This window comes from Carlito syrichta, unplaced genomic scaffold, assembly GCF_000164805.1.
Source record: "Carlito syrichta isolate Samal-C Ts95f unplaced genomic scaffold, Tarsius_syrichta-2.0.1 Scaffold305242, whole genome shotgun sequence".
NCBI lineage: Eukaryota > Metazoa > Chordata > Mammalia > Primates > Tarsiidae > Carlito > Carlito syrichta.
In genome coordinates this window covers 354718-378578 of record NW_007249338.1, presented here as the reverse complement: position 1 = coordinate 378578, position 23861 = coordinate 354718, and the positions used below count along the sequence as shown (strand labels likewise).

The following is a 23861-nucleotide window of genomic DNA, read 5'->3' as shown; positions in this document are numbered from 1 at the left end:
TCTAGTTTCAGACATATGAATAGAAATAACATAAACTAAATATTAACGAGCTGGTGTTAAAGGGAATCAACTAAGGAAGTAATGTTTCTTCAAAATACAAGAAAAAGTTTATCATCTATTTATTTAGATCACTTTTGTGAAAGCTTTATAAGAAATGAAAAACTATAAAACACAATGTGTAAAACACAAAAACTCCTAATATGTCCTCTTGAACATATTAGGAGTTTGCAGCTGTAATGGAATACATTTAAGCAACCACATGCTTTACAAGGACTCAGACTATGTTTCTAAAAGATGGGGATGAGTGGGGATACAGTATAGAGATATTGATGAAGATATATCCAATGTGGTTGTTACCAATCTATGTATGGAAATGATTAAAGAAGAAAAGCATATAATTATAATGAAAATATAGGACAGAAATAGCACCTGAAGACAGAAAATTATTACTCAAGGAAGCATCAGAAAGTGAGTGGATGTTTTCATGAGCTAACTTTTTTCACATTATAAAGAAACCTTCAAAAAGACACCAATGTTTTCAAAATTAATTCCACACAAAATGTGCTCAATCTGTAGAAAAGGATTCAATTAGGAACAACACAATGAAGGGAGTAAAAAGATAGCCTTTTTGCATGGAGCCAATCAAACATTTGAAGACCTAGTATGTGTAAAGTATTATAGAAGTTAACAGAGAGAAATGTCTGAAAATTCTGATCAGGTCCTCCTGAATAAGTCTTTGCAATTAGAGAAGAGCGACTTTACAACTGTTCTTACCTTTCTCTCTGGTCTTTATAGTATGAAAAAAGCATTTTGTAAATGGCAAAATAATGTCCAACTGACTGTTATAAAAATATGAGGAATATTCCTAGAACTTACTCAAAAAGATTCCACCATTGTATGCATTCAATTCCTGGCTGAGAATACTTTAAATGCTACATAAGTCTTAATATTTATATGTCAAAAATGAAATTCATATATAGTGCTAGAAAAAAGATGACAGGGTTTTTTTTTAATTAAAGTAATCAAAGGGAAAAAAATCAATAAAACAATGGTAATGTTACATCCTAATTTTTTAAATTTAGAAATTCAGTACAGAATGTTATCATTTTCAAGAATATAAGTCCCCATCACTTAGAAGCGCCAGAAGTTCCATTTTGAAAGAGGAAACTAAGACTAGAGATAAGATAGAGCAATATGAAAGGAAGGTCTAATTTTGGAGTCATTTTCTTCTCAGTTCAAATATAGGTTCTGATGGTTGTCAGCTATGTAATTAGTTCAATTCTATGAGCCTTTGTTTCTTTGCTGTTAAGAATAAAATGAGATAATTTGTGGAACTGCTAAAGACATCCACAAAGGTAAATTAAAAGCAGCCTTAAAAATTTTCTCATATAGGCCAGGCTCAGTGGCTCAGCCTGTAATCCCAGCAGTTTGGGAGGCCAAGGCAAGTGGATTGCCTGAACCCGCAGGTTTAAGACCAGCCCAGGCAACTTGGCAAGACCTCATCTCTACAATAAATAAAAAATTAGCCAGGCATGGTCGCGTGTGCCTGTAGTTCCGGCTACTTGGGAGGCTGAGGTGGAAGGATCGCCGAAGCCCAGCAAGTCAACACTGGGGGGTGGCTGTGAGTGTGCTACTGCACTCCAGCCTGGGTGACAGAGTGAGACTTCAACTCAAAAACAAAAACAAAAACTGTCTCATATACACAGACAAATATAAATGTGATGTCAAGATATTCATTCAATTCTATACTCCAATTAAAAACTCAATGGCCTGACCAGAGATACTTGCCATGTATGCTAAGTAGAAATTTATCTTTATTTACTCTGCTTATGACTCTTCATGATATCGAATCCTAAGTGTTCACATTTCATCAACGCTGAAAAAACTATCAGCAAGCAACTCCTTGAACATTCTCTCTCCTTAGTTTATGTGGTTCTCTCCTTCTATAACTCCTATTAGATGCAAATTAGATTTTGTCACTCTATAATCTACATTACTTAACATCTTTTATAATTTTTGCACTGCAATCTAAGGCTTTATTCAGAATCCAGCTTCATAATTATTTTCCAGTTAACTACTTTATTCAGTTGCATATAATTTGCTGTTTAATTTATCCACTCAGTTTTGTGACTATCTTTTATTTCTCAAAGTCATATATAGTACTATTTAAAAGGTCTTTTGTTAGTATCCTTTTGTATGTTTTTCATTTCAAATTTTTAATATTTATTTTAAAGTCAAAAAAATGCTCACTTTTTTAAGTTCTTGAGAGTCAAAATGTGTTGTTTCTGCCAACTCTTGCTTATGTGAATTTTTCTGTAGTTTTAGATTGTGGGCTCCTCTACAGTGAGGGAGTATATCTGTGGAAACCTCACATACAGGCTTTAATTATGGCCCCTGTCCTTGCTCTTCCAGCATTAGAAATACCCTCCCATCTGTAATAATAGATTGAGGGGCAGCCATTGGGGTACTTACCCATAGCTGGGGCAGGAAGAAGCAGCTGGTAGCCTTTATATCTTCAGGGTCACTACTTCATGAGTGCTTTTGCTCATACTAAGCATCCCAAGTTGTCTCATCAGCCACTGCCACTTTTGTACTAATTCTCAGCTGAGAAAAGCATTAATACGAACCTCAGACTTCAGGGTTAATGAAGGTCTGGTTAAAAATGCTCAGGAAGTCCCTCTTTGCAAAAGAATGTCCAGGAGGAGACAAAAAACTTATCCTATTCTACTGGTCATGTTCTGCCCCTTCCTCTACCCAATCCATGGCTTTTCAGAACAGAGGTCTTCAAGGGACCTGGTTTTATGTGGATGCTCTATTCAGGTTTCTTGGCTCGGCTCAAGGCCTCCTTTTTATGTTCCTGTGCAACAGTTAAAATTCAAGTTAACTGGCTTTCCATCCCTCCCCATCCTGTTCTCCTAAAATAGTTGCTGATAATATGTAACATTTATTAACATTTAATGAAAGCCAAGTACTGTGCTAACATTTTACATTATCTCATTTCATTTAACTTTCATAGAGACCCGATTATTTCCCCCATCTTACAGATGAGGAAATAGAAACAGAGAGATAAGGAACTGTCTGAATCTGGAGTGTGTACTGTTAATCACTATACACTGTCATTTCTTCAAGTTTCATCTTAGGGCTTGGCTGGTGCTAGATGCACAGTTATTCAAGGAATGTCTGTAGAATGAATACACTCTCTTTCTGAGTATAAGTCTGTTATAAGACACACCAAGAATATTTAAGTACTTAGTAGATTTTTAAGAGTAGAAATAATGTTGGGTGGCAATTCCAGTCATGTTTTATACTTGAGTCACGATATTAAAATGTCTACTGGCAATTAAAATTATTGGCAATGTGATCTAGTGACTACAAGATGCATGGCCGTAAGAGTTCAATAACTGTTACATTGGTCATCATCACTGAAAAATAATTCCTCTTTGAGGAGATTGTATAAACTAGTGAAGAGCATACATGCAGAAACTAGTGGGCAACAAGGCAAAATGAGTAATACTCAACAGAAAGAGTAAAAAGGAAAGCATAAAAGCTGACCAGGGATCTGCAAAGTCACAGGAGGACAAGTGCATATTTTCTGGTAACATCAATTCACTCCAACAACTGAAGGGAAAATACTATTTTATGTTAAAACAAATAGATATTGCTGGGCATGGTGGCTCATACCTGTCATCCCAGCACTTTGAAAGATCAAGGTAGGAGAATCACTTGAAGTCAGGAGTTCTAGACTAATCTGGGCTATAAAGCAAGTCCCATCTCTTAAAAATAAAATTTTTTTTTTTTAATTAGCTTGGCGTGATGGCGCATGTCTGTAGCCCTAGCAACTTGGAAAATTGATGTGGGAGGATTGCTTGAGCTGAAGAGTTCCAGGCTACAGTGAGCTATGATCATGCCACTGTTCTCAGCAACAGAGACTTTCTTTAAAAAACAGACACATAAGTAATATAAAATTATTATAAGCACTAAAATATACAAATAAATAAAACATAAATACAATAAAAATACAAAAGTATTATAGAGCACTATATTAAAAACTCCAAAAAATCTTTTAGTTCAAATAAACAACTTTATAAAATTGTTTACCTTTATGTTTAAGTCTATTGTGAGGACTGATTATAATAACAGAGTATAAGAATAACAAGAACATTCAGGTAGTGCTTACTCTGTGCCACGTATACAGTCTTATTAATCCTTACAACAATCCTGCTAGGTAGTTATTATTACTACTACCACTACCACTTTATACATAAGCAAACTGAATCATTGAGAGGTTAAGCAACTCATCCAAGGTCTAACAGTACTTGGAATTAAGACTCAAACCTAAGCAGACTGGCTCCAGAGTAGGTGCTGCCTGTGACCTAGCAGGCTCCATAAAAAAAGGTGAAATTTGAACTAAGTGCTGAAGAGTTTGGATAAGTTAGAAAAAGAAAACTGTAATAATATTATCTAGGCTTAGAAAAGTCCAAATAATTTGAGGCAGTGGCTAATACAAAACCAACACTAAAATGTTTTCAGAGACCTATTAATTAAAAATAAAATAAGCACTGTGCCCTTTTTTATATATCCAGTGAACACTGCCTCAAAGTTATTTATTCTTTAGGGTTTTTGTCAAGTTATATTGTGCATGTATGTTATTTTCCATCTAGAATTCAAGTGACTGAAGCAAGAGAATGTGTTTGTTACTTCTTTCACCACCCTTATCACAACACAGCCCCAGGCACATACCCAGTGCTTAATTAATGCGTGTTCAACTGAACTACAATACTAAAATCTCTTTTCACTACCTCTTACCTAAGGAAAGAGATTTAGGGAAAAAATGGTTAGAGGTGGAGGTGAGAGGATTGCCTGAACTCAGGAGTTTGCGACCAGTCTCTACAATAAATAAATAAACTAATTAATTAATCCACAAATCAAAAAATTAGCCGGGTGTGGTAGCACACGCTGGTGGTTCCAGTTACTTGGAATGCTGAGGTGGAAGGACTGTCTAAGCCCAGCAGGTCGAGACGGCGGTGGCTGTGAGCATGCCACTGCACTCTAGCCTGGGTGACAAAGTAAGACTCTGACTCAAAAAAAACCCCCAAAAAACAGGTTTTAGCACTTAAGATGATGTTTAAAATTTACTTAACAACAAAGAAATCCCACAAATACTATCTCATAGGAAACAGAAATAGAAAGGAAACTGAAGGATGAGGTATTTTTGTGAAAGACTAAATGTGATTAGGACAAGTCAGCAAATTCCAAAAAGAACGCATGAATTAGTAGAAAAACAAATGAATTACTTTCTGACATAGCAATGTGGAAAACAGAGTCTGTAATTACAAATTCATCCATTCATGCTATCCAAATTAAAGGACAAAGTTTAAATATTCAAAGAAAATATAGAACTGTTTTAGTTCTTTTCTGAAGTGGAAAAGAGACCAGTGCAGTTAGGCCAGGGTCTAATTTATTTTAACCAAGTCATTCCATTTTTGTTTCTTCAACTACAGTTTTACTTGAAAAGTTCACCTTCTCACATTCTTGACCAGATTCGCCACTAGAGAAAAATGAAAAAGATTCCACGCCCATTAAAAAGACAAAATGAAAACCTATGAAACAAATGGAATAAAACTGGTTCCATTAAGATTTATGACCACCCTTACTAAAGTTTTAAAACTAAATTTTGCTAATAGGATGCTCCTGAAATTTTAAAGGTAAAAGTCTAAAATAACAGAGTAACCTCAGAGTCCAACTGAAAAGTAGAGACAAACTTTGAATAATAGTTAAAAATTGTAGATGGAGTACAAAATATCATCCAGACTACTGAGTTTCAGAGGTAACTTTAATCCAGAGTTCAGTTCAAAAACAGACCCAGAGGATGGTTAGAGAGTCAAGAAAGAACTGGAATAAAGAGGTAAAAGTAGGAAACAGGCTATAAATAGAACATGGGAGGGGAGGTGCTGTGTAGAGGCAAGAACAACAAAGTCATAGTAACAGCACAACAGAATTTGGTTGTACTGTTTAAAATTTTATTTCATAAGAATTATAAATTTTGAAATTTTTTTTAACTACAAAAGCATTTTTACCTGAAAGGTCTCCTTGGTACATGTTCTTTTTGTTACTCAAATGAAAGATGTATACCTTAGTCATCTTCAAAAGAAGTATAATTTGGCCATGTCCCAGAAGAAACTAAAAATGGGAGGGCAGGATAGTTTCTAAAAACATAAAACAAACTCAATTCAATATTTAAAACGTTTTAAAGTAAAAACATGTTAGAACAAGACTTCCAAATGTTTCTACTCTGGCACTTGCCTGGATTTTGAAGGCCAAGTTTCCATGGAATCCTAAAGACAAAACTAATCTCCTTTATCAAACATTCACTGAGTGCCTGGTAAGTACACATTACCAGGCTCACTGCAGAGTACGTGGGGGGATTAGAAATATACATATATCTTTAAGGGCCTTTTCAATTCAAAGCATTTATGCCACTATTTCTCTTGAAAGGCTCTTAATGTAATTACATTAGTTTTTAAGGACTGGCATATTGTTCTTGCCTATAGTCGCATTTAAAGATGTCAAAACTGAATTTTCATATGCTTATAATTCTAACACAGCTATTAAACCAAAAAATTTACAAATAATATAAACAATAAAACATTAATAAAGTGAAAATAACAATAATTTAACACGCTACTGCTCTATAAAAATTAAAGACCTGTTCACAAATTTAATGCGATATAAGTTGTGACTACACAGATTCTTTCAAGTTCAGCACCCAATGGGCACGTGAGGACCCAACTCTCTTACCACTTTTCTCTATTGATTACTGAGAAACCTTTGTTTCTAAAACAAGATATGACTAATGCCTCAAAGGCATAATTTACTAATTTTGCCCCCGTGGTTATAAACAGAAACGCAACCTTGGGTATTGAAATCCCACACGTGAATGCTGTTTTAAGGTGTTGGTCTTGATATTGAATGAGCTTGTGTTATTTTTCTTTTAGCTTATTATTGAAGTGAAAATAGGGAATTAAAAAATTTGAATCGTCTTTTTTCTTTTTGTACTTCTCTGTATTTTATACCAGCAGTGATAAACATGCATTTTTTCCAAGTTTGTTTAATGACAGCTTTATTCGATATAATTCATATACCATACCATTCACTTAAAATGTACAATTCAATAGTTATTAGTATATTCACAAAGCTGTACAACTATCATCACAATCAATTCTAGAACAACTTCATCACCACAAAAAGACCACCCTTGACCCTCATACCCACTCACAGCCACTTCCTATTCTTTTGTGCCCTCTCTCCAGACCTAAACAACCACTCAAACCACTAATCTACCTTCTGTCTCTATGGATTTACCTTCTTTCCCTTAGCATAATGTTTTCAAAGTTTATCCATGTTGTAGTATATAACACTTCATTTCTTTGTACTGTCAAATAATATCACTCTGTATGAATATACTGTATTTTTTTTTTTTTGAGTTGGAGTCTCACTCTGTCGCCCAGACCAGAGTGCAGTGGCCGCTCCCAGCCACCGCAGCCTCGACCTGCTGGGCTCCGGCGATCCTTCCGCCTCAGCCTTCCAAGTAGCCGGAATTACAGGCATGCGCTACCATGCCGGGCTGATTTTTGATTTATTGTAGAGATGAGGTCTCACTGCCCAAGCGGGTCTCGAACCCGCGGGCTCAGGCACTCCACTCACCTCAGCCTCCCAAAGGCGCGGGATTACAGGCTGAGCCACCGAGCCTGGCGAATATACTGCATTTTACGTATCCATTCATCAGTTGATAGAAATTTGGGTTGTTTCTACTTTTTTGGCTTTAATAAATAATACTGTCATAAACATGTGTGCACAAGTTTTTGTTTAAACACCTGTTTTCAATTCTTTTTGGTATATACCTAGGAGTGGAATTGCTGGGTCATATACTAATACTATATTTAACTTATGAGGAACGACCATACTGTTTTCCTCAGGGGTCGTGCCATTTTACATTCCCACCACGAATGAGAGAGTTTGGATTTCTCTATCTCCACGTGTGAAGTGGTATCTCACAGTGGTGGTTTTGATTCGTACTTCCTGGATGGTTCATGATGTTGAGCATCTTTTCATGTGTTTATTGGCTGTCTGTATATCTTCTTTGGAGAACTGTCTATTCAGAACCTTTGCCAATTTTATATTTGGGTTATTAGTCTTATTGACTTATAAGTTGCATTTTTTTTTTTTTTTTTTTTGCTTAGAAAAACGTTCTTTAAAAGCACTGGTCATATACTAGTAGTTTTAAGAACAAAATATAAGTATTGAGGGCTATGTTCCTGGAAAAACCTTTCCCATTCCAGATACTCCTTTACTCACCCACCTCTGAGGAGACAGAATGATTTATCTGAATTGGTAAATTTGGTAATACCTAAGCTTGACGGGTTCAGCCATCTTCTTTCTCATTCAAGTGAGCCTGTCTGCAAAGTACACACTAATTTGCTATGCTATTTTAGCGAACCAGACCTCCTGTGTAAGAAAAGACATATAGGAGATGCGATTCAGTCACAAGAAGAAGGAACGATTACCATTCCTATTTAACATAGTACTAGAAGCCCTAGCCAGAGCAATCAGGCAAGAGGAAGAAAAAAGAGGTAGCCAAATAGGAAAAGAGGAAGTTAAATGATCTTTCTTCACAAATGATATGATTCTATAACTAGAAGACCCAAAAGAGTCCACCAAAAAACTCCTAGTATTGATAAATGACTTCAGTGCAGTCTTGTGATACAAAAATCAATGATCAAAATCAGTTGTATTTCTATATACCAACAACAAACAGGCTGAGAACCAAATCAAAAACACAATCCCATTCACAATAGACCCTCCCACCACACACAAAATACTTCAGAATACATCTGACCAATGAGGTGAAAGATCTCTACAAAGAGAACTACAAAAAACTCCTGAAAGAAATAAAAGAGTACACAAACAAACGGGAAAACATCCCATACTCATGGATTGGAAGAATCAGTATTGTTAAAATGTCTATACCATCCAAAGTCATCTACAGATTCAACCTAATCCTTATTAAACTACCAGCATCATTTTTACAGATCTAGAACAAAACAATACTTAAATGTAAATAGAAGCAAAAAAGAGCCCAAACAGTCAAAGCAATCCTAAACAACAATAACAACAAATTGGAGTCATCACATTACTGGATTTCAAACTTTACTACAAGGCTACAGTAACCAAAACTGCATGGTATTGGTTCAAAAATAGAAACTTAGACCAATGGAACAGAATCGAGAACCCAGAAACAAAACCGCTGACCTACAACCAAAACATCTTTGAAAAAGCTGACAAAAACAACCATTGGAGAAAGGACAACCTATTCAATAAATGATGCTGGGAAAACTGGGTAATCACATGTAGAAGAATGAAGTTGGACTCCTATCTATCATCACATATAAACATTAACTCAAAATGGATTAAAGACTTAAACATTAAGACCCAAAACTACAAAAATCTTAGAAGAAAATCTAGGAAGCACTCTCCTAAACATCAGCCTAGGCAATTAATTCATGACAAAGTCCTCAGAAGCAAAGGCAGCGAAAAAAATGAAATTCACAAGTGAGACCTTTTCAAATTAAAAATCCTCCGCACAGCAAAATAAACCATCAACAGAGTAAAGAGACAACCTACAGAATGAGAGAAAATATTTGCAAACTATGCATCTAACAAAGTCCCAACATCTGGAATATATGATGAATTCAAACTAAAAGAAAAAAACAAATAATCCCATTAAAAAGTGGGCAGGCTGGACACAGTGGCTCATACTTATAATCTCAGCACTTTGGGAGACCGAGGCGAGAGGATTGCTTGAGCTCAGGAGTTCAAGACCAGCTGGGGCAACATAGCGAAACCTTGTCTGTAAAAAATCAAAAGATAAGCCAGGCAACTACTCGGAAGGCTGAGGCTGAAGGATTGCCTGAGCCCTAGAGATCAAGGGTGCTGTGAGTGATTGTGTCACCGCACTCTAGCCTGGGTGAGAGTGAGACTCCAACTCAAAAAAAAAGGTCAAAGGACATGAAAAGACTCTTCTTAAAGGAAGACATACAAGCAGCAATCAAATATATGAAAAAAGTTCAACATCATTAATCAACAGAGAAATGCAAATCAAAACCACAATGAGATATCATCAGCACACCAGTCAGAATAGCTATTATTAAAAAGTCAAGCTGGGCTCGGTGGCTCAGCCTATAATCCCGCACCTTTGGGAGGCTGAGGTGAGTGGATTGCCTGAGCCTGCAGGTTCGAGACCCGCGGGCAGCGAGACCTCATCTCTACAATAAATCAAAAAATCAGCTGGGTGTGGTAGCGCATGCCTGTAATTCCGGCTACTCGGAAGGCTGAGGCGGAAGGATCGCCGGAGCCCAGCAGGTCGAGGCTGCGGTGGTCGGGAGCAGCCACTGCACTCCAGTCTGGGTGACAGAGTGAGACTCCAACTCAAAACAACAACAACAACAACAAAAAACAAAAAGTCAACAAACAACATATGCTGGTGAGGCTGTGGAGAAAAGGGAATGTTTGTACCTAGTGGGGGAATGTAAGCTACTTCAACCCCTGTGGAAAGCAGTTTGAAGATTTCTCAAGTAACTAAAAATAGATTTACCATTAGACCAAGCAATATCACTACTAGATATATACCCAAAGCATAAATTGTCCTACCAAAAGCATACCTGCATGTGGATGTTTATTGCAGCACTATCCACAATAGCAAAAACACAAACCCAATCTAGGTATGCATCAATGGTGGACTGGATAAAGAAACTGGGATACATATACACCATGGACTATTATGCAGCCATAAAAAAGAACAAAATCATATTTGTAGTATCATGGAGACCATCATTCTAAGCGAATTATCACAGAAACAGAAATGAATATAGCATGTTCTCACTTATAAGTAGGAGTTAAACACTGGCCACACACAGGCATAAGGATACGAACAATAGACACTGGGAACTACTAAAAGGCGGAAGAAGGGAAAGGGATCAGGGTGAAAAACGACCCACTGAGTACCATGCTCATCACCTAGGAAGCAGACTTTACAGAAGCCTAAGCCTCATCATCATGCAATATACCTAATGTAAGGTATGTGCATATATACCCTTTGAATCTAAAATAAAATACATTAAAAAAATAGAAAGTTAGAGGCTGGGCTTGGTGACTCATGCCTATAATCCCAGCACTTTAGGAGGCCAAGATGAGAGGACTGCCTGAGCCCACAAGTTCAAGATCAGCCTGGGCAACTTGGCGAGACCTCATCTCTACAATAAATCAAGAAAAATTAGCCAGGTGTGATGGTGTATGCCTGTAGTTCCAACTACTTGGAAGGCTGAGGCAGAAGGATCGCCTGAGCCCAGCAGGTTGAGGCTGCAGTGGCCGTTAGCATGCCACTGCACTCTAGCCTGGGAGACAGAGTAAGAGTCCAACTCAAAAAAATAAATAAATAAAAAAGAAAGAAAGAAAGTTAGATGGAAAAGGAGAGGTGGGATGGGAGGGTATGTACCTCAGTACTGATACAAAGTACAAGGAATTTTTCAGAGGCAACTGAGCCCATACATTTGGATGGAAAATGTGCAAGAGGTAGGAGGAGCCTACTGGACTTGCTTCTCAACTCATACTGTCCCTATTCCAGTTCAAGTCCTTATAGAGAACTGTAAGACTCATGTCACTCAACACAGTCTCAACTCTTAACCCTTTCTCCAATCTTGCAGCAACTCCTTATTAGTCTTCTATAAACCCTCTCCCCTAACTAAAATAGGCAATTCATTTGTCTCTGAAACTAACAAGGATTTTTAAAATTGAAAACATGTAATACTGGTGAGGGTTCAATGAAATATTCACTGGCCCATGCTGCTCAATAGGAATGTAAATTGACACAACTTAACAAAAACGATTTCACAATATGTAGCAAGAATTTAAAAACAACTAAGTACTTTTATTTCTGGGGATTTATGCTAAAGGAATATTTTAAGTAGCAATAAAAAGGAAAAATGGGAAATCTATGCACAAAGATGAACCGGGCATTATGTTAAAGGGTTATTTTGTTTCAAGGATTGCTTTATATATTCTATACCCATTATCTCAGTTAATCCTCATAACTCTTATGAAGTATTATTTTCCTCATTTACAAGTATGGAAAGACTAAGGAAAAAGGTACTTTAAATAGCTTATCCAACATCACTGTGGCAGTGAGTGAAAAACTGAAAACAACTTAAATGTTCAATAGGGAAATTATAGTAAATTAGCTCACACCCCAAATGTTATTAGCCACAAAACATGTACACATTATGAGTCTATAATAAAATGAGGAAACTAGAAACTAACACAAAACATAAATATGATTATCAACCATGTAAAAACACTCCAAAGAGACTGAAAGTAAATATACCAAAATGTTAACAGTTTTTGCTCTTGATTGATGGGCATAAAAGTTAATTTTTCCTTTTTTGCACTTTTCTGTAGTTTGCATATTTAAACATGTAATAGTTTGCCACGAGTAGTGGCTCATGCCTGCAATCTCATACTTTGGGAGGCCAAGGAGGAAGGATCACTTCAGCCCAGCAGTTAAACACCAGTCTGGGCAACATAGCAAGAATTTGTCTACACAAAAAAATAAAAAAATTAGCTGGGTATAGTAGTGTGTGCCTGTAGTCCCATCTACTTGGGAGGCTAAGGCAGAAGGAACACCTGAGCACAGGAGGTTGAGGCTGCAGTGAGCCATGATCATGCCACTGCATTCAAAAAACTTTTTTTTTAATTGGAGTCTCACTCTGTTGCCCAGGTTAGAGTGCAGCAGCATGCCCACCGCCACTGCAGCCTCGACCAACTGGGCTCAGGTGATTCTTCCACTTCAGTCTTCCAAGCAGCTGTGACTACAGACTTGTGCCACCACGCCTGGCTAATTTTTAGATTTATTGTAGAGATCAGGTCCTGCCAAGTCGCCCAGGCTGGTCTCAAACCCCTGGGCTCAGGCAATCCTCTCACCGCCACCTCCCCAAGTGCTGGGATTACAGGGGTGAGCTACCGTGCCAGGCTCAAAAACTTTTTTTCTTTTTTTTTCTTCACAAACCCTTGTGTTGAGGGCTGACTTTCAATAGATTATAGTGAGGGAGCTGCTCTGCTACGTATGAAATCAAAAAACTTTTTTAAAAGCACTGAACCACGCTCGGCGCGGTAGCTCATGCCTGTAAGCCCAGCACTTTGGGAGGTGGAGGCAAGAGGATAACCTGAGCTTAGGGGTTTAAGACCAGCCTGCGCAACTTGGTGAGACCTTGCCTCTAAAATAAATTAAAAAATTAGCCGGGCGTGGTGGCACACACCTGTAGTCCAACATACTCAGGAGGCTGAGGTGGAAGGATCGCCTGAACACAGGTGGTTGAGGCTGCAGTGAGCCAGGACCATGTCACTGCACTCTAACCTGGGCAACAAAGTGGGACCCTGACTCAAAAATTAATTAATTAAGGTTATTGTTTTCCATTCCTAAATAAAACATCTAAATATATATGTATTCTATTAATCTTTATTCTGATGTTTGAGATGGTAACATACTGACATATCTCCAATACCCTTAAAGTTCATAAAAAGGCAGTAAGAAAGATAGACGTAAATGCGAATATGCTTTTTTCTTCTTTCTTTCTTTCTTTTTTTTTTTTTTTTAATTTAAAGACAGGGTCTCCCTCTGTTGCCCATGCTGGAGTGCAGTGGCATGATCCTGGCTCACTGCATCCTCAAACTTTTGGTCTCAAGTGATCCTCCCACTTCAGCCTCCCGAGTAGCTGAGACTGCAGGCTCATGCCACCATGACTGGCTCATTTTTTAAGTTTTTTGTAGAGATGAAGTCTCACTATATTACCCAGGTTGGTCTTGAACTCCTTGGCTCAAGCAATCCTCCCACCCTGGCCTCCCAAAATGCCAAGATTTTAGGCATGAGCCACCACAACAGGCCTAAATGTGCTTTTTTGTCATGAGTCATCCAAGAGAATGTATTTGATGGGGTTTAGGAGAAAGAAAAAAATTCCAGAGTAAGGCAGTTTATTCTAGGTTAGAAACACTAAGAATAAACCTATATAGAAACAATCTGTACCAGAGAAGGATATCTTCTAGTATCCATGCAAAGTTTCTTCTTAGCTAATCTATCTGATATCATCAGGAGGATGAGAGAGATCAATGGAGTCTGACTGCTAAATTAAAGTTGCTGTTCATTTCCCCTGAAAACTGGAACAAGACAAAGCTGCCCACTCTCAGCCCTCTTGTTCAATATTGTGTAGGAAGTTCTAGCTCAGGCAATTAGACAAGAGAAGGAAATCAAGGGGATGCAAATAGGAAAAGAGGAAGTTATCCTTCTTTGCTGATAATATGATCCTATATCTTGAAAATCCAAGAGAATCTATCAAAAACCTGCTTGCTCTGATAAAGGACTTTGGCAAAGTCTCAGGGTACAAAATAAATGTGCAAAAGACAGTTGCATTCCTATACACCAACAACAAGCAGACAGAGACCCAAATAAAAAGTACAATCCCATTCACAACAGTCACCAAAAAAATGAAGTACCTCGGCATCTTCCTAACCAAAAAAGTGAAAGACCTTTACAATGAGAATTACAAAACACTGCTTAAAGAAATCCAAGAAGACACAGACAAAAGGAAAAATATTCCATGCTCGTGGATAGGAAGAATCAACATTGTGAAAATGTCCATCCTACCAAAGGCAATCGACAGATTCAATGCAATACCTATTAAGTTACCAACATCATTCTTCTCAGACCTGGAAATGACAATACAGAAATTCATATGGAAACATAAATGACCCCAAAATAGCCAAAACAATCCTTAGCAAAAGAAACAAAGCAGGAGGTATCACACTTCCGGACTTCAAACTTTAGTATAAGGCTATAGTAATCAAAACAGCCTGGTATTGGTACAAGAACAGACACATAGACCAATAGAACAGGGTAGAGATTCCGGAAGCAAAGCCTCAATTCCTCGAACAAACTCATCTTTGACAAAGCCTCCAACAACAACCACTGGGGAGAGGAGAACCTATTCAGTAATAAATGGTGTTGGGAAAACTGGCTGACCACATGCAGAAGATTGAAACAGGACCTCTACCTATCACCATACACAAAAATTAACTCTAGATGGATCAAAGACCTAAACGTAAAACCTCAAACTATAAGAATCTTAGAAAACGCAAGAGACACCCTTATGGAAATTGGAACTGGGAACCAATTCCTATTCAGAACCCTGGAGGCCAATACCTTAAGAAATAAAATAGACAAATGGGATCTCATCAAATTAACGAGCTTCTGCAAAACAAAAGAAACCATCAAGAGAGCAGGGAGACAGCCCACAGAATGGGAAAAAATATTTGCCAACTGTTTATCTCACAAAGGCCTAGTATCTAGGATCTATAAGGAACTCAAATGTGCCAAAAGGAGAAAAACAAACAGTCCCCTGAAAAAGTGGGCAAAAGACATGAATAGACACTTCTCAAAAGAAGAAATACGGGCAGCCAACAGACACATAAAAAAGTGCTCAGCCTCACTTATCATCAGATAAATGCAAATCAAAACCACACTGAGATACCACCTAACTCGTGTAAGAATGGCTATCATTAATAAAACAAACAACAACAGATGCTGGCAAGGATGTGGAGAAAAAGGAACGCGTCTACACTGCTGGTGGGAATGCAAACTTGTACAACCTCTTTGGAAGACAGTGTGGCGATTTCTGAAAGAACTAGAAATTGACCTTCCATATGACCCAGCAATTCTCCTATTGGGAACATACCCGGAGAAATTCAAATCATTCTACAAAAGAGATACCTGCACACGTATGTTTGTTGCAGCTCTATTCACAACAGCAAAAACATGGAACCAATTGTGTTGCTCATCGAAACAGGACTGGATAAAAAAATGTGGTACATATACACAATGGAATATTATGCAGCCATAAAGGACAAATATATGGATTCTGCAGCAACTTGGATGGATTTGGAGTCGATCACACTCAGTGATTTATCACAGAAACAAAGAACAGAGTTCCATATGTTCTCACTCATAAACGGACCTTGAACAATTATAATGCTATAAGAAAGCGATTGGCAGTTGATGGAAACTGCTAGGAGGGGGAGGGGCATACCTCATCAACAAGGGTAGCTGCATGATCAACGTTTATATACCTAACCCTGAAATCTACCCCATGTCTTCATAATAAAAATTAAAAAAAATAAAGATGGTGTTCAACCCTGATTATAGAATATTAATTTTTGAATAACCATGCTTTCCTCAAATTAAAATTTATCTTTTTTCTCTTTGGAGCACTATTACTTTTGTAATTTGGGAAGTAAAAAAAGAGGGAAAGAGTAAGATTTGTACTCCATTTTCAAGATTATAAAAAAATATGGCCTATTCTGACCTTTCAGCTTTCTATGAAAAAAAATTAAAGGCAGAATAATCTATAAGAACATTTTGGGGCCGGGCTCAATGGCTCAGCCTGTAATCCTGCGCTTTGGGAGGCTGAGGTGAGTGGATTGCCTGAACCCGCGGGTGTGTGACCCGCCTGGGCCACTTGGCGAGACCTCATCTCTACAATAAATCAAAAATTAGCCAGGTATGGTGGGCACGCCTGTAATTCCGGCTACTTGGAAGGCTGAGGTGGAAAGATCGCTGGAGTCCAGCAGGTCGAGGCTGCGGTGGCTGGGAGTGGCCACTGCACTCCAGCCTGGGCGAGAGAGTGAGACTGCAACGCAAAAAAAAAGAACATTTTGGATATATTTTCTTCACTTACTCTGAAGAGCTAGAGGAAAATAGAAACTCTCCAGCAAAACCTATACAAAGTTGTACTTTGGTTTTATACAAAGTATTACACAAGAACCTGCAAGTTTTAGTTATAAAACAGACATTCTTAGAATGTTTCCTCAGCTTAGATAAGTGTTTCTGGAGCAGAATTTTTGCTCATAAGTTTTTTGCACAGATAGGTATACTCTTTGAGGCTTTCAGGGAACGCAAGTCATACATACAAAGGTCAAAGCTCTGTTGCCATTCACTGGACAATCCCTAGGTTTTTCCCTAGTTACACAGATGAGAAAGAAAGGATAAAAAGCCTGTTGCATCAAAATGCATGAAAGTATAATTGACCAAGAGGCCACCTGATATTATAAAAACTGAACTCCTGAATTCAATATTTTTTTTTACCTCAGGTTATTTTGAAACAGATCTTACTCTGGCTAGTGAAAAGTTGAGTTTTGGTGAATATTAGATCTAGTAGATTAATTTTAAAACTAGAGTTCAAATGTAATACTAATAAGAAAAACTATATTTTCTCTTCCAAGTTATCAAACATTTATTATATGATTAAAATAGGGAAGACAAATGACATAACTTCTAACTTTGGCTATTTGTAGTGTTTACTCAATGCTACAGGTATACCCCTAGCTGACATGGCAAAGAACTCAACAAATTTTTTAAAAATTTAGAGCAAAAAGAAACTAGGGATTACTTTGTAAATTGCTGAAAATAAAGCCTGATTACTTTGTAAATTGCTGAAAATAAAGCCTGATGACTTAATATACCACAAATGGGTATATATAACAACTTTTACAGGAAACTAAATTTCATAATACTCCAATCAGCATAATTTGTACAAACTTCCACTCCTCTTTTCATCTTCATTGAATCTGAGGGAGGAAATCACCTTGGTTATTTGGTATGTTTTTTTTTTTTTTGGAGTCAGGGTCTCATTCTGTGGCCCAGATTTGAGGCTAAAGTGCAATGGCACAATTACGACTCATTGCAGCATCGACCCACTAGGCTCATGCCATCCTTCTGCCTCAGCTTCCTGAGAAGCTGAGATTACAGGAAGGTGCAACCAATATCCAACTAATTTTTTGTATAGAGAGGTCTCACTATGTTACCCAGGCTGGTCTCAGACTCCTGGGCTCAAGCAATCTTCCCACCCAGCCTTCCAAAGTGCTGGGATTATAGGCCTTAGCCACTCCACCGGGCTCCTAAATCCTTAAAAGACCCAATTTAAGTCAACGTTTTTCATGCTTTGCAAGTGAAAAAAAAAAAAGCTAACATAATCTGTGCTTCATAAGGTAAAAATAAACTCCACTAGCCGTCAATAAATAAAACACATTTTCACAAAAGTAAATCCTCACTGAGAAATCTTAGGAAATATTTTTCAGTTCACCTAAATATTCTTTTAAAGATTTAGTTGTAGGCAATAATACCTACACAAGAAAAATAGTGAACAAGGTCAGTGCATACATACAATCAAAATATAAGTGAAATTAAAAATTGAAAAAAAAAACTAAGATAAAAAGACTTCAGAATTTTTTTTTTTTTTTTTTTGAGTTGAAGTCTCTCACTCCATCGCTCAGGCTGGAGTGCAGTGGCATGCTCACAGCCACCCCAGTGTCAACCTGCTGGGCTCCGGTGATCCATCTGCCTCAGTCTTCCAAGAAGCTGGAACTACAGGTGTGCGCTACCATGCCCAGCTAATTTTTTTATTTATTGTAGAGACGAGGTCTCGCCAAGTTGCCCAGGCTGGTCTTGAACCCATGGGCTCAGGCAATCCACTCACCTCGGCCTCCCAAAAGTGCTGGAATTACAGACTGAGCCACTGAGCCAGGCCTAGAATTTTTTTAATGATGTATTATTTCTTCAAAGAATATTACAAATGAATTATTCCAAATGCTTGTAAAATAAAAAGTATTTCCCAGTTGAAAGGAAATATTATTCTTCCTATGGGAATGATTCCTAAATAAAGAAAACAGCTTATATTTATGTGAATCTTGAAGGCCCTAAACTGGAGAGAATGCTATACAACAGCATCAACAGACAAATATTCAGTTAGAATTTCTCAATAAGCATATACTCCTTCTGGAGGTCGCTTTTTTAAAAAATTGAAAATTGCCAGACTATTATTACTCTTCCTCAATAACTAAAATAAATTTTATAAGACTAATTTATAGGAACTGAACAATGTATTTTCTTTTTTTTCTTTTTTTATTTTGAGTTAGAGTCTCACTCTGTTGCCCAGACTGGAGTGCAGTGGCACGCTCCCAGCCACCGCAGCCTCGACCTGGTGGGCTCCGGTGATCTTTCCACCTCAGCCTTCCGAGTAGCTGGAACTACAGGCGCGCGCTACCACGCCCGGCTGATTTGTTTATTTATTGTAGAGATGAGGTCTCACCAAGTTGCCCAGGAGGGTCTCGAACCCATAGGCTCAGGCAATCCACTCACCTCAGCCTCCCAAGCGCGGGATTACAGGCTGAGCCACCGAGCCCGGCTGTATTTTCTTTCTTATCCAAGTAAAATGGTGCCAAAAGATAGTCATCTAGCTTTAAATACAAATGAAAACACTATTTTTTTCTATAGATGTGCACACATCTCTCACAAAACATGCAACATCCATTAACTATATCCCTTCCGCAATTGTCTTTTATCCTCTAATACTCCACACACTGCCTATACTGTGCCAGTTCCATAACGACTAGATTTTACAGAGGAAGTTTGTTTATTAACTAGGTAATTTAAAATGTCTTTATACCATAGAAGTTGAGAAGAGGATATGTTTCTTGTGTTAAATTACACCGAATATTAGTTAGGCCTTCAGGCTATTATGCCATTAAATGTAGATGTAATATACTGCAGCTAAAGTAGTATTTAGGTTAGTTTATTAGAACACGGGTGTCAAGATAGAAGCTATCTGGGTGGGCCCGGTGGCTCCATGGCTCACTCCAGTAACTCCAGCACTTTGGAAGGCAGAGGCGAGAGGATTGCCTGAGCTCACGGGTTTGAGACCAGCCTGAGCAACATGGCAAGACCTTATCTCTACAATAAATGAAAAAATCAGCTGGGCGTGGTGGCACAAGCCTGTGGTTCCAGCTACTTGGAAGGCTAACGTGGGAGGATTGCCTGAGCCCAGCAGGTTGAGGCTGGGGGTAGCCATGAGCATGCCACTGCACTGCAGCCTGAGCGACACAGTGGGAGGGAGGGATGGAAGGGAGGAAGGAAGGAAACTATAATGGGTCTGGTTGATCTCCACTGAGATCATTGGCTTCAGAGTTATCTTTCTGTTATATCAGCTGTGAACCAGAGTTGGTTCCATGCAAATCACCACACCTGTTGCAAAAACAACTTAAAGCACATACCTGTGAGCATGCCACTGCACTCTAGCCTGGGCAACAGAGTGAGACTCCAACTCAAAAAAAAAAAAAGCACATACCTAGACAGAATATCAGCAGTTTTATATAAAAACTGCTGTTGTCTGGGCATAGTGGCTCATGCCTGTATTCCCAGCACTTGGGAAGCAGAGATGGGAGGATTACTTGAGCCCAGGAGTTAGAGTCCAGCTTAGGCCACATCTGAGACCCCATCTCTACAAAAAATGAAAAAAGTAAACTGGATATGGTGGTACACACTGCAGTCCCAGTTATTCGGGAGGCTAAGGTGGGGGATCACTTAAGCCTAGGAGTTTGAGGTTGTAATGGGCTATGATCACACCACCGCACCCCAGCTGGGGCCACAGAGTAAGACCTTGCTCTAAGAAAAAAGAAACAAACTGCTATATTTCCTTTTAAATCTCCCTAAACCACCATATACAAGTAAATTTTTTGCTCTACTCAGACTCCCAGTGTTCTAGAGCCATAAAACATACCCTCTTCCTTTCTAGATTTTGCTAAAAATTTTGTCTTTCCCCTGATAAGAAACACCATGATTCAAAGAAGCACACTGGGCAACCCCCTCCAGTCCCCTCCCACTGTGGGAACTTTCCTGTCCTCTCAATAAATCCTGCTTTCAAAAAAGAAGCACATTTACAAAATTCTTAGCCATACCTAAAACTGATTCAGAAAATTCAATAACAAGTACTCTACCTGTTCACAATAAAGTTCAATCTTCTTGTAGGACCTCAAGTTCTCCCTACTTAATGCCAATAGATTTAGTAAACAAAGACTCACATGGTGCCTTGACACACTGCTGACACACACTGTTGACACGAAGATGTAAATAAGTGTAACAATGACACTTCAGGAAATGACTGTGCACTCTATTCATTTTATGATACTCACTAAACAAGCACTGGGCACCAGTGCTCACCAAACAAGCATGAGGCACAATGTTAACACGGTCAACACTAAGAGGAAGAGAATTCTTAGAACTCTCTTCCTGCATAGAAACTTCTCAACTTGCGCATCACAGAATGTATCACAGCATTTCAGAACAAGGAGTTTTAAAATTTACCCCATTTTCTCAGGGTAGGAAAGTATCTTAAACAGCACATGGCAATCATATAGATATATGCTGCTCAATAAAATATCCATCAGCTAAATGTGACTACTGAGCACTTAAAATGTCCAAGATGAGATGTACTATAAGTATAAAATACACACTCGATTTTGTAGATTTAGTATGAAATAAAATATCTCATTATTAACTTTTAAACTTGATTTCAGGCCGGATGCGGGAGCTCACACCTGTAATCCCAGCACTTTGGACTGCCTGAGCTCAAGGGTTCAAGACCAACCTGGGCAACTTGGCGAGATCTTGTCTCGACAATAAATTAAAAAATTAGCCAGATGTGGTGGTGTGTGCCTATGGTTTCAGCTACTTGGAACGCTGGGGCAGAAGGGTTGCTTAAGCCCAGCAGGTTGAAGCTGCTGTGGCCATGAACGAGTCACTGTACTCCATCCTGAGTGACAGAGACTCTGACCCTCCCCTAAAAAAAAATTTTACTTTGAAATGATATACATACAGGATTAAAGAAAATACACTATTAAAAATTAATTTTAGCGGGGCTCAGTGGCTCAGCCTGAAATCCCGCACTTTGGGAGGCTGAGGTGAGTGGATTGCCTGAGCCCCCACGGGTTCAAGACCCGCCCGGGCAACTCAGCAAGACCTCATCTCTACAATAAATCAAAAATTAGCCGGGCGTGGTAGCACACGCCTGTAGTTCCAGCTCCTCGGAAGGCTGAGGTGGAGGGATCGCTGGAGCCCAGCAGGTCGAGGCTGCGATGGTCGGGAGCGTGCCACTGCATTCCAGTCTGAGCGACAGAGTGAGACTCCAACTCAAAAAAATAAATAAATAAAAATAAAAAGAGAAATAATTATAACCTACGTCTCTGTCCCAAACCAACTCAAAAGCAAAACAGTAGTGTCTCTAGGACTGAGTAGTCCAACTTTGGTCCACAGACATTATGAAACAGTAACGTGTGTTTTAAAATAAGTACTTTTCTACCATAATGTTTTTTTAAAGTATATTTTTAAAGTGAAAAATTCAGTGACATATTTCCATGTGTCATTCCTTCCTCTACTATAAGACATCATTCTACTTTATTTGATTTTAAAGTATCTAGGATTCCAAGAATCCTGGGAGAATAAAAATCCAGTGTATTTCTGAATCTATGAAAATGTTTTTTAAGAGGAGAGCAGGAGACAGCTCAGTAAAGGGTAGGAGTTCAAAGGCTGCAAAGCCACTTCTTGAAAACTGTCAACAAGAAAACTGTATTTTTTAAAAGCTTAAGGAAATTAAGATCAGCGAATGAATCCCCAGGGCTTCTGCAACAGTTGATTGGATTTCTATGGCGCCCTAACAAATTCATAATCCAAAAAAGGTCACACTTGGCTGCCAATTCTTTATCGGTTTGAGCTTCCCCAGCTGATTATGATCTTCAGACTATTTGCTAGGTGATACATTTCTTAGAAACCTTTTCCTTGAGCATTAAAATGCCGACCTCAATACGCTCCCAGTAGAGTAAGCAGAAAGGATTGTACATATTTTAAAACTAGGTATTTATTGACTGGCTGCAATTTCCTGCCTTGGTCGAAAGGATAATGGGATAATACTCTTTCTGAGCATGATCCTCAAACACTGAAACCACTCTCAAAGAATCGGGTACTCTAACATCGCCCAATAAAAAGACTGCCAAAATTTCCATTACAGTATCCTATTTTTAGTCTTCGGAATTGGTCTTTAAATTGCATTCCATAGTACAAAGTGTTGGACCAAGTTTACACAGAGAATAAAGTAAGCATCCTGAGGTTTTAATCCTTTTAAGCTTAGAAAGAAATGTTAAGCTTTTGAATCTTATTTTAGGTCTTGCAAACACACAAATAAAAAATGAAAAATTGGGGGAAGTATTGGCCCTAATTTTGGAGGGACGGAAGGGAGGCACCAGGCACTTCTTGCAACCAAAGTGGTGGTAGTGGGGGTTGGGAGACCCACAGGTATGAAGGGAAAACGAAAATTACCCACAAGGGTGGAGAGACCAGGCTGTGGGTAACAGGACAGAAAGGAACAGAGACACAGTGGAAGCCGCCGGCTCCTCGGGGAGTCGGGCGAGGAACGACTTCTGGCGCTAGTGCCCCAGGGAAGGAGAAATTGGCGCGATGCGCAGGGAGCAGGAGCCCCACAGAGGCTGGGGAAAAGAGAGAAAACAGGCGACCGGGGAGGGGGCGGAGGGGACCGGGCTACACCTCCCCGAGGGGGCAGAGGCGGCGCTGCGGGAGGAGGACAGCGCAGGCGGGGGAGCGCGGGGCTTCCCAAAGGATTTCCATCCCCGCCGCGAGCCGCCGGGTGCCCTGCCTCCCGCTCTTCCTCTCCTCACCTGGGAATCGAAGGCGAAAAGCGGGCTACCGCTGGGCGCCGGGTGTGTTTCCAGCCCCACTCGCTGACATGGCGGCCGACGTGCTGTCACAGAGCTTGCTGGGGTCTCCCGTGGGTCGGATGGAAGAGACACCTCTTGCCTTTGCGCCCCGCCTCCCTCTGCCCACCCCTCGCGGCTGGCCGGCTGACTGCAGGCGGCCCGCG

General features: G+C 39.1%; 1 pseudogene; it reads right to left on the bottom strand.

Moving 5' to 3' along the window:
- The window catches only part of LOC103263732, a 36141-nt pseudogene extending 15164 nt beyond the window's left edge, over positions 1–20977 (bottom strand).
- Positions 20978–23861: the final 2884 nt, after the last annotated feature.